Here is a 12,099-nt window from a genome sequence, read left to right as displayed (position 1 = left end):
TTGAAAAATTTTAACTTTGGTGGAAAAAACATGCCGAGTTAACCAATCAGGAGCTTGCTCTAGTAATGAAGTGATCACAGGAAGCGAGTGGAGCTGTAGAAGCCCCTCCCATGATGCAAATTTCCGTGTGAATGTCTCGATGACTACAATTTCACGCGCGAATGAAGCGAGTACATTCAAAATGTTCAAGCGTCCAACTACGCACGGTAGACGCGAATTTGACGCCTCAAATGCGTCTGGTGTGAACCTAGCATCAGATTGTTTTTATAGAAATTAGATCTATTTTTAACCGAAAGCACTTACTGTCTGTTTATAAGGAAGTGAGGAGCTCATTTGCATTTAAAGGTACAGACATGAAAAGGCGTGTTTTTGCTCCCACCTAAATAGGGGCATTTTGGACATGCTATAATAAATGATCTTTGGCGTATTTTAAGCTGAAACTTCACAGACACATTGTAGGCACACCTGAGACTTATATTACATCTTGGCCCTTTAACTATTTGTTCTTGCAGGAAAAGCATAACTGTTATTATTGCTTATTCTTTTAACAAACCCTGGTTTGTTTTTAATTTCTCTTTGACGCTATTTAATTAGATTGTCACTATTATGTGCAATTGTTTTTTCTTTGTTCATTATTTATTAAATGCATGACTCTTTATTGTCACTACACAATACAGATACATAGTCACTGTATTTATTATTCTGTAAACATTTGCTTAAAAGCAACCCTAACCATACAAATTAAACTTTGGTTATAAACATGAATGACACTATGCTTTTATCCAAAGTGACTTACAGTGCATTTAATTTAATAGTTTACCTCAAAATGAAAATAAGCCTATATTTTACTCATCCTCAAGCCATCCTGTACAGTATATGACTTTTTTGTTTCAGCCAAACACAGATATTAAATAACATCCCGGACTTTTCATATGATTAATACATGTTTTATTACACCTGAAGGAAGGTAGGAAACATTAATGTTTTGCACTTTATAAACTGCAGCCGTATACGTGTTCACGAGAGAGTTGATCCATCATTACAAAAACCCTTTACTGTAAAAAAAATCTGTAGAAATTACAGTATTACTGCCAGCAAACTATTATTGGCATTAGTTTGTTCAATGTTAAATGAACATTAAACATTAACAAGTCTTTGTCTTTATACAGAATAAAACTAAAATAGCCACGTGTGAAGCATTCTGGGAACCAAAATCTAAAGGAAAAACAAAAAAAGGTCGATGAGGATTACTGGTTCCCAGAATGCTTTGCATGAGGCTGTTATTGTATAGTTTTGTTCTGTAAATACAAAAACATATTAATATTTAATGTTCATAAAGGCAGGGTGCGTGATTTAAAAACAAAAATACTTTGGAAACGGGAGGCGGGCCGAGGACCAAAATCCACTTGTAGCCAGTCAGCAGTAAGGGGCGTGTCTACTAACCAACATCGTTGCCTGGGTTGCGTATGTATGGGGTGGGTCTATCAAAAGAAGGTCAGGATTTTATTGGGGTAGGGGCGTGTTTGTTTAGGTGATTTCAATATAAATTTAAATCTACAGGAAGTGACTGGCAAACAGCTGTATAACTACACTTTTTTTACAGTGCTCGTTTTACCCCAGAAGACATTAAGTAACTGTATGGATTAGTTTTTGGTGGATTCATGCACTTTTGGAGCTTTAAAGGTGGAATACGTAGAATTTTTACCACTAGATGGCGCCAAAACACAATAACATCAAATGACATTGTTTAATGACGCTCTGAAGCAGCGTGGAATTATGGGATTTGTTGTCTTTAACTCAACCGCTGATGGCAATCAATCAGACGCGAACGAGAAATCACGTTGACGGATAAGGTAATCAAGTCTTATAAGTGTTGCGTTTGATGACATCGTTTATTTCATTATGTAAGTTTATATGTGATGTTCAAAATGAAATTGTTAGTCATAGATGTTACAGTATTAGTCCAAATTCGATGGTTAAAACAGCACAGAATTAAGTTTTCAACTTACAATCTACAATGATTTTTCACATAATGTATTGACAGTACAAATCTTATTTTGAAGTGTCTTAAAATTACCATTTATATTGTTGTACAATACCTATTCATGTGCATATCGTCCGCGGAAGACGCGCTGATTATACACTAATGTTGTGATCAATATAATAGCATACGTTTTTGAAGGGTTACGAATCAAAACAACTCACCCATCGCGTAAAACACAAGCAAGATCAGAATCTCGGTCTAGTTAAATGTTGTCGCGAAGCTCTCTCCATCCAGATGCAACACCAAATTGATCCTCATACTTTCTCTCGTTTTGTTCCAAACTCTTCTTGGGTCGTTTGGTTGGCCCGTACGCTTACGGGAGCTGTCTTTGCTGACACAACCAGCGGCAGATGGTTAACAGTAATCCATAAGTCCATAAGCAAGCGCGTAGTCCAACAGGCGCTAACGCATAGTTCCACATTTGTCCACGACACTGGCTGCGTCCGAAAAATCAAGGAAGTGACTTGTTGCCTCGCTGCCTCATGAGGTAATGACTTCGGAGGCATGAAGGCAGTTCATAGAAAGGCTTTCGGACGCACTTCAAAGGCAGCGTGTTTGAAATATAAACAGAGAGCGTCTTTGTGATAACTAATCACATATTTGAAAACTACAATACTAATCTCTCGCTAGAAATGCAATTAAAATGTGTAAAAAGTGAAAATATACCTTTATTTAAACTAAATTTGTGCTCTAGTCGCTTCCTTAGCCGCCATTTTATTTTTTCGAACTCGACCACTGTTGTCATGTGGTTTTTACGTCAGTAAAGGCGGTAACAAAGGGTCACGTGGATATTAACGTCATTGACAGGAGACTGCGCTGCCCCGTGGAAATGTTCTCACAATTTACAAGTAGTAAATCAAAATATATAACACTGGACAAAATATATAACACTGAACTAGTGGTTTTTGGACATTTTACTGCAAATATCTTACAAATTGCACCTTTAAAGATGGGGCACTCTCCAATACCATTAAAAGAGCAGGACATTAATATACATCTGCCTTTGTTAGGCTGATAGAAGAAAGTTATATGTAAAATATGCTATTTTTATTTTGGGGTGACCCATTCCTGAACATGAATGATACATATTCTCATCAACAAACTGTACAAGTTGCTATTGTGAGCAATCTTTTCACATATTTATTGATAAAACTGGTGAAAATGACCATGTACACTTGTTTTGAGGAAAAGAAGCTGGAACCAAAATATCATAGATACATAAAGATTCGATTTTGACCAGTAACCAGCCAGAACCCATAACCACACCTTGAACCAACCCGAACACCCTCATGCAACAGGTTTTGCACAGGCAAACAACACAAGATTTTTTAGAATCCTGACATTTATAGTTACTTTTAGAGTTATTATTTAAAGAAAATAGCCTCCGGTGTTTCACAACATCATTAACATAGATTTGTTTGTTCCACATATTTGATTAACCTGTGAACTTCAGATGCAGTTTTAAGATATTTGCTGCTTTTGTTGTGCACCAAACTGATTTTAATTAAATTTTGATAACATTATTACCCTGGCACAATTATAACCCGAGCATTCGCCGTAGGAATTTGATGAAAAGCAACATCAACAATATCAGGCATTTAATCAACATTTCTCACAAATGAGCTCTTTGTTTTAAAGTAACCGCATGAATACACAGTTTTTCTGGCTCTCTGATTTATTCTTTTATTGGATGACCATTACCAAACACATTCCCCGAACACATTTTTTCACATATTTTTTGTTTTCAGCTCGTTATTATTCACTCTTTTTGTTTTAAGCTTTTAAAAAGATTTTTGTTCACAAATGCAGTCTGTCTCGTATGGGGTCATTCCATGCCCTCCAAATAAACCCCAATTCTAACCACAAGGTGGCGACACCAAGTGTGCATTCAATCTAATATTTTAACTGGAATGCATCCAATACAATACTGAAACCCTTTTGTAAACACTCAAATGCATTTTAATTCAACGTGCAATTCATGCCCAGCTGGACGCAGTTTAAAACAAATTTTCCACGCTGGCATCTTCTTTAAGTTGCTGCTGTGTTTTTTATATTTAATTGAAAGTGCTTAATTGCAAAGTCATTACCATTAAAGAGACGCACGTAAATCGGATAAAAACAGCCCGCTGTGGTGGCTTTGATTTAGGTAGTGTCCCCCCCGCACCGCTTTGATTGAAATGAAGCTCTGTGTTTTTATCAGTGAATGGTTCTGGCTGACGTAGCTCTTATCTCTTAAAGCTGTGTAGTGAGGTTTTGAATAGGCCGAGTGGAGCTCTGTAGTCAGGTCTGATCTGCACCTGGCCCTCACAGGGGCCCATGATTAGCAGAGGGGTCACAGGGCAATGGCGAAGTAAACTAAACCAGAGCCGTACCACCTTGCCCCACCTCTAGACCCCTGGAGCAAAAAGCCTGACACAATCCAGTCTTCACGGTGCGCACACACACAAACAAGGCCTTTGGGGATTCAAGTGGCCACATCAGATTACAGCGCTGATAATGGACATGGTGGAGGTAAAGCTGGGTTCATATAAACACCTTACTTAACATTTTAGCTTTTTTCTAAGGAACTCATCTATAAACATATAATAATTTGCATTGTTCAAGGCTCATACATTGGAATAAGTATTTAAATAAACGCAGCACTGTTTGTGCTATAGACATGAAAAGCATCTCAAATTGTACATTTACACTGTTAGACTTTTTATTGTATATATGCGTTAACTTACTGTAACTGCCCCATTACAGTACCATAACTGTTCATGTTTTTTACAGTATGATGCCTTTACCGCAGTTCCATTTTACAGTATAATACCCTTACTGTAGTTTTTTTTAAAAAAGTTGCCTTGAATTGGAATCAAACCTGAAATCTTGGCATCACTAGTGTTTTGAAGTCTTGAGGTGAAATTCAAATCTGACAGTCAAGCATTTATCCATAATCTCTTTCTTGTTTCTATCTACAATTCTCAATAAATTATTTACACTGCTGAAAAATAATTCACATTTTGAAATTTGCTTCACTGCTAAATATACAAATAACAAAGAAAATGTATTTCATTTCATAGATATCTTTTATTTTTCCATTTCATATGCTTTTATAACACTATTTTATTCAACTACAGTAGCACTGCTGTTGTTGTTTTACAGCAGTCTACCGGAAATTCAAAACATCAAGTAAATCACTGTAAATTAAATGTTAATAATGCAATGCATATTACAGTAATGAACTGGAAAAGAAAATGATGGTATTTTACTGGGCATTTTGTGGTAAGTAACTGTAGAAATTACAATTGAGTCAAACAGTGTACAGTTGTGCATCTGGCCAACTCTTTAATCCAAAGCAATTTACTGTGCATTCAATGTATACATTCTGTAATCTGTATATATGAGATCAGTATGTGTTCCTTGAGTATCGAACCCATAACCTTTGCGCTGGTACAGCACTGCTCTACCAGTTACAGGAACATCTTTACTGTGTGGCTATTATGTGCTATTATTTTTCGGAGTGATTGGATGAACATTAAAGGTGTGACCTGAGTCACATCTATAGGGACCAGAACACCCTAGCAACCACATAGCAACACGCTGGTGTACTGGTATATTCAGGCACTCAAAAAATATATTGTATTTGTTAACATTAGAAAATGCACTAACATGAACTAACAATAAGAAATATAGTTTTTCATCATTTATTAAACTTTAGATTTGGAAAATGTATTAGTAAATGCTAAAATTAACATGAATAATGTAGAAGTATTGTTTATGTTAGTTCTTGTAAAATCAAAATATAACAAATATTCACAATATAATAGACAATGTAATAAACGACTACACTGTAAAAAATTGCTGTAATTATGCAGCTAGTTGCCAGTAACTTACTATAGAAGATAAAGACTGAAAATGTCTCATTTTAACTTTTAAAAACACTGTAAAAAATTGCGGTAACTATTCAGCTGGTTCCCCGTAACGTACTGTAGAAGATAAAGACTAAAATCTACAGTAAGTTACTGGCAGCTAGTTGCCAGTAATACCCAGTAATACTGTAATTTCTACATATTTCTTTACAGTGAACTGTTGCAAGTAAATAACATCAATGAAAAATCTACAGTAAGTTACTGGCAGCTAGTTGCCAGTAATACCCAGTAATACTGTAATTTCTACATATTTTTTACAGTGAACTGTTGCAAGTAAATAACATCAATGAAAAATCTACAGTAAGTTACTGGCAGCTAGTTGCCGGTAATACCCAGTAATTCTGTAATTTCTACAGATTTTTTTACAGTGAACTGTTGCAAGTAAATAACATCAATGTAAAATCTACATTAAGTTACTGGCAGCTAGTTGCAGTAATACCCAGTAATACTGTAATTTCTACAGATTTTTTTTACAGTAAACTGTGGCAAGTAAATTACATCAATGTAAAATCTACAGTAAGTTACTGGCAGCTAGTTGCCAGTAATACTGTAATTTCTACAGATTTTTTTACAGTGTATGTTTAAGCAATTCCATCTTAAAAATTATACACATGTGCAAAATAAAACAGCCGTCGACCCACAACATAACCCGCGGGTTTAGCAGGTTATTTACACCTGCTGTACCACCAGCACCTTTCTGACACAGGCACTCTCAGGTTTCTGCTGTGCATCCGTCGCTTTGTTCTCAGGCCACACCCAGTGTTAATTCAGGTGAGCCCTGTTTGTGCGCGCTCGGTGTACGAGCATATGGAGAGGTCTGAGCGTGTGTTTTTGTCTGTCTGGAACGGGGGGTAGACACCTGAGATTGTTTTGGGGTAAACAGCTTACGCCCTCTGAATTCGCCACAGCCCTCTTCTCGTGCCTGTTGCCGTGCCTGAGGGCTTAGTGTGCTGGTGCAGGCAACAAACAGAATATTATAGGAGAGCAGTGGATAATTGTTTGTTCGGTGTTTAGATCACTTTCGGTTATTGTGTGTCTATAAAAAGTAAATTTATAAAGCTAACATGTTAAAACGAGTCGGTCGTCATATGCATAATGTAGTTTCATAACTAGGCTAAGGTTGACTGTATTGCTTGTGATACATCAAACTGTGGTTGAGTGATCAGCCTCGGGCATTTCTAGGGATTGCGAGAATATTGCTCAATTGTACCTTGTATGAAATTGATTGAATCAGATTGCAGAATGCTGCACGAAGCTGGAGTGCTTATTGGTTTCTCAAATGAGCCACTTTATCATTTTATCTGTGTCTACCTCAACCAAGCCATCGTGAAAAATATCATCCATACATTTAAAGACGCCTTGTGCGGCGAAGATGGCTCTTAAATCGTTTGTGACACGAACAGGTATGCGTTCGGTCATTATTTACTCACTTCAATTACAATTTCATTCAAAAGGACTATACATTTTATGAGCATGTGCATTTAATACCAAACAAACCCATGGCCTTGGCATTGGTAGCACAATGATTTACTGGTGAGCAATTGGAAAACCATTTGTAATTAATTTGGTATATATATTGTAGACTAATGCACTTGTTTCTCAAACAAACAAAACATGTAACTATATGAGAATAACAAAAGAAAAGCACAGATATATCTTCATTATTCTTTGCGAACGACATTTGGAGTTCACGGACAGGTTTTCATGTGGCTGCCTTCCACCAATCCAATCTGCTAGGGCAGCTCGGCTCTCAGATAAGGCAATGAAAACAAGCATTGATGTAAGGCTATGAAGCCATTTACAGTCTGCTATTATGCAGGGATCCTTCGCTTAGCCTTCCTGGATACGCAGAGCTAATGTTTAACAAGGAGCTTGTGAAACCCTTCTGGCAGATGACCCATGACGGTGAATGAATCACTGCTGTGACTATACTCAGGTGTTGGATCTCTGCACCTATCCGAGGGGGCCGGCTGGCTCCTCCAGGGCTAGCTGTATTTACATAGATAAGCCTTTCCTTTTGATGCTTAATAGTTTGGTATTGAAGGAACAGACACCATGCATGCGGAGGAGCAGCAGCAGAAGATAAGATAAGCAAGCCTTGAAAAGCAGACACGCTGCTGATATTACAGATACAGCACGGAGAATGAGAATAGCGTTATATAATATCATTAAGCAAAAGGCATTACATTTTAAAGGTTGCAACGGTGATGTTCGATACGAAGTTTCAACTTTATTTGTTTTATCAAAAAGGTTTCCATTCATTCTCTGCATAGAGATGTCCAAGCAGGATAATGATTCATTGGGGCAAACAGGAACTGTCAAAAGTTTTACAATTTTCATAAAGAAACATTATAACATTGAGCTTATTCATCTTTATTATTGCAGCAATTTTAATATCAATACAATTGTGCATTGTTTATGTTAGTTTGTTGTGCATTAGCTAATGGTAACACACACACATATAAATATATATTCTAGACTTAAATGTTTCTTTGTTTTCATAAAAAAACTTCAATATCCACAGAACCTCTTCTGTTTCATAAAAGGTTACAAAACGTTCAATCGACAATTAAAAGGTAAAAAAAATAAGAAAAGGTATGGCATTGCTGTGAAGAACCCATTTTGAACCTTTATTGTAAGAATGTAAGAAATGATTTACTTTTATCGAAATAAAGTTCCGCCTCAAGTTTATAGGTAACTTATAAGCTCCTTTATTACGTTGGACTTGTAATAAAGTAATATAAAATATATATATGATTTTTTTTTATTTAGAAATACTTTTATCCTCTATTGAAAGTGAGAAAGTGTGACATATTAAGCAGACTCGTTGCAAATAAGTAGGTTAGAAAGTATAAACAAGCCAGTGCTCTCTCTTATTGGATGATGATTTTGGACGTGTCCTCTGAGGTCATCCCCATGGATGTGGTCCCTCCTTCCCGGAGCAGCTCTGGGATGGATGACGCCACCCTCTCGCTCCGCCCTGCCGCAAACGCGACGCTCGCGTTCATTTCATTCCTGCTCTCATTCCGAGCATTCTTCACATCTCTATCGGTGCGTTCACATTCCCGGGCGGCCCAGAAACACGAGAATAACTTTACACAGTTCGCAAAGAAAAAAATATTAACTATATAATCCCACACTAGAAAAAACACCAAAGGGGCCGAACTTAAAATTTGATATATATAAAGCGGACCTTAAGGTAAGTTTAAAGCCCATAACGGTATGCGAAATGGTTTAAGGTGAAACGTATTAAGTTGGCGAGCATATATAAACTGTAATGCGTTATTGTACAATTTCATAGTCACTGTACAAGAGGGGTCGGGCTGAAAGTATGTTTTCAATGGGCTTTTAGTTCGACGCTGCAGCAACAGGGTGCTTTCACTTTGTGCACCGACACACAGCGCGAAAATCTTTCACATTTTTCGCATTTTTGCTAAAGGAGCCCGAGCTCGCGCGCTCGTGCCCCGCCGCAAGTCCCGTACGTGTACACCAGAAACGACAAGCGTCATTTTGGGGGACATTTATGGACATTATTGCATGAAAATGATTTTGGACGAGATGACGGATCCAAATGTTGCTGTTTTCTTCTCTGTAGTTGGCGCCGCGCGGGTCCTCGCAACATTTTCGGAGCGCTGCAACAACATAGCGAGGAGAGAGAGACTTGTTGCGCGCGCGTCTGTTGCGTTTATTCACGAGCTTCTGCGCAAATCCCACCCGTGAGTATACATTTGAGTTTTATTCTTGCATTTGTCTGACTTCCTTGCATCTTTATTTTGTCGTTGTATTACTTAATAGGCGGTGAATGATTAAATTCCTATTTAACTGGAACGCATAATGCTTTGTATTTTAAAACGACAACTCTTGCTAAAGTTCAGACTTAGTCACTCTCTTAGACTATAGAGACATCTGTTAACCCTTGTTAATACAAAACAACCCATTTATTTATTCAAAGCTGATATATTTGTATGATCCCAGCTGTTGTTGACTTTGTTTTCAGACGTGTCGGATTGTTTCAGAAAGGTTAACATGGTAGAATCTGGCCGCTATTCCTCTGTCATTTCCTTTGTTGGGATCGCCCGCCCTCTTGCTTTATGGAGTCATGTTGGGCTTCAGGGTAATGCGTTTGGACTTTAATAAGCGATAATGTCAGTACAAGTTACAGTGTGTTATAAAGTCAGTTATTAAAAATGCCGTTTCGTCACGAAGCAACGAAACTAGTGCGAATTTGTAACGATAAGAGTTGGGCGGCGTAGCTTAGCCTAGCATCACAGACTAGCTTTCCCAACTCTCTCCAAGTTTTCTTCATAATGCTGCTGACGATTAATATTTTGACATGGGTGAAGTGTTGCTTAACTGTTTATCTGTTTTTTTACGAGTGGTTTAGAAATAATAGCGTAAACTCAGATATGGACCTGTCGCTTTTTTTCCTCAGCTTAAGTCGTTTTGCACTCTTACCTTCAGCTGTCCAAAATGATAAGCCTTTGGATCATACGCTTATAATCCGAGCTATTATTATATTCAATTTCACCATAACATTTAATAGGATTTATTTGATTATTATGACTCTTTTTTTTACAAAACGTACTGTTAGTATTATTGCAATTCTGTATTAGAATAAGATTTTAATATTAGCCATCACCATTATCAAAAAAGAATGAAAAATTACAGAAATCTTATGAAAGCTTTCATAATAGTTTAGATATCACATTTAGGGTATTAATACTGTATTCAACCATTTTTAGGATGGAAACTCATTAAAACTGTGCCAACCTGGCAAATTGTTGAATTTTTTTGTTAGTTGGCTTTTTGTGGTAGCATATGTCTGTTTTATTCACATAATGCTTAAAGGCATCACAGCATACGGTTACAATGGTATCCTATTCAGGTAGAAATAGCTTTTTTATGTAACAGCTGCCGTTTTATTTTAGAAAACAATTAGCAGTTGTTTAATCGACTTGGCTTTGAAGTTTACATCTTTGAGACTGCTGCCCCTTGGACTGCTGTTGAAACAAGGTCAAGTGTTGTTTTACTGTAAAAAAAAGCTTTTCTTGCAGTTAATTATTGTCTTATATTTCACATCGGCTCTTTGAAAAGAAGGGTCAGAGTGACACAATGTGTTGTTTGTTTCTTCGAACTGGCCCATTATCATATACTACAGTAAACAGATTGACTGATGTTGGAGTGATGTTGAACATAGGAATAACAAAACTTGCGTTGCCTTAAGTTTTGTGCTGTGCGGAGACCTGTTGAACACGACCCTGTCTGCCTATTTCGAATAAAAATATTGATTATTACCTTGCATATGACTCTTAAGTCACGTCGTAATGGTTAGAAAGCTATAAGCAACAATATCTGATCGGTTATTTTACTGTGAAAATAAATATAAACAGCAACGAAAAAGTTTCAAACCTTAAACTTGAGTATTTTATTATTGCAGTGTTTGTTCAAGTATAGGCAGTTCTGCATCAAATAAAAATGTAATGATGTATAACGCATATGATGTAAAATTATGTCGAATATTTGGTATGTGTGATAAAGTTTTAAGTAGTATTTATTGGACAGAACATGACTAACATTTTAGTTGCTTTTTACTTCCAAGTAACTATAGATAATACGTCAATCTAATGAAACAAAAGTACGATTTTAAAATGTGTTCCCTTCAAAATGCCTTTAAGGGAAATCCCATGTTGCTTCGCATAAATAATGTATTTGAATCGAGAGGCAAAACCATTAATTTCAATACTTTCTGTTTCACTGGTGCTCTTGAGCGTGGCTGAGGATGAAAGCCGCCTTTCAGTTGTGAAATGAGAAGAGAATAGGTGCATTGCTCCGACGTAGTGGATTGGGTTACCTCTGGGAATGGAGGATTGTGGGGGAATGGGAGCGCACAGAGAGAACCTATTGTTTTTCCTGTTGCTGAGCTGGGGAGGAGTGTGTGTGTGTAGGGCTGTTGAATTGCAGAAGGCAAACAGTGTTGTGCTCAAGTCGACATCTGGTTTAGTCCCTTTCTGCACCTGTAAGGGAAAAATGCAAATATGAACGTTTGCTCTTGCATTTACTGCTTAGGGAATCCAGGCTAACTGCCGTTTGTCACGCCGTGCCCGTCATTTGCTGTCGAGGCCCGGCTTTTGTTGTGCCAGCAAC

The 12,099-nt window shown here is 37.2% G+C and overlaps 1 protein-coding gene across 10 annotated transcripts in view; it reads left to right on the top strand.

Annotated features, from left to right (window-relative positions):
• tead1b (TEA domain family member 1b) overlaps positions 1–12,099 on the top strand; it is a 137,800-nt gene that overhangs the window by 40,384 nt on the left and 85,317 nt on the right. For 4 of the 10 annotated variants that reach the window (XM_055213915.2, XM_055213902.2, XM_055213923.2 and 1 more), the window contains exons 1-2: positions 8,971–9,154; positions 9,551–9,671. The exons of 1 other annotated variant lie outside the window; for it this stretch is intronic. The gene's annotated coding sequence lies outside the window, so the exon portion shown is untranslated. Of the gene's footprint in view, positions 1–8,969; positions 9,155–9,550; positions 9,672–9,962; positions 10,070–12,099 lie in introns of those variants that run through there. 5 more of the 10 variants (XM_055213893.2, XM_055213858.2, XM_055213930.2 and 2 more) reach the window with 4 other exon arrangements.

This window comes from Misgurnus anguillicaudatus, chromosome 21, assembly GCF_027580225.2.
Source record: "Misgurnus anguillicaudatus chromosome 21, ASM2758022v2, whole genome shotgun sequence".
NCBI classification, from domain to species: Eukaryota; Metazoa; Chordata; class Actinopteri; order Cypriniformes; family Cobitidae; genus Misgurnus; species Misgurnus anguillicaudatus.
Note: the sequence above shows the minus strand (reverse complement) of the source record. Positions and strands in the feature narration are given on the sequence as shown.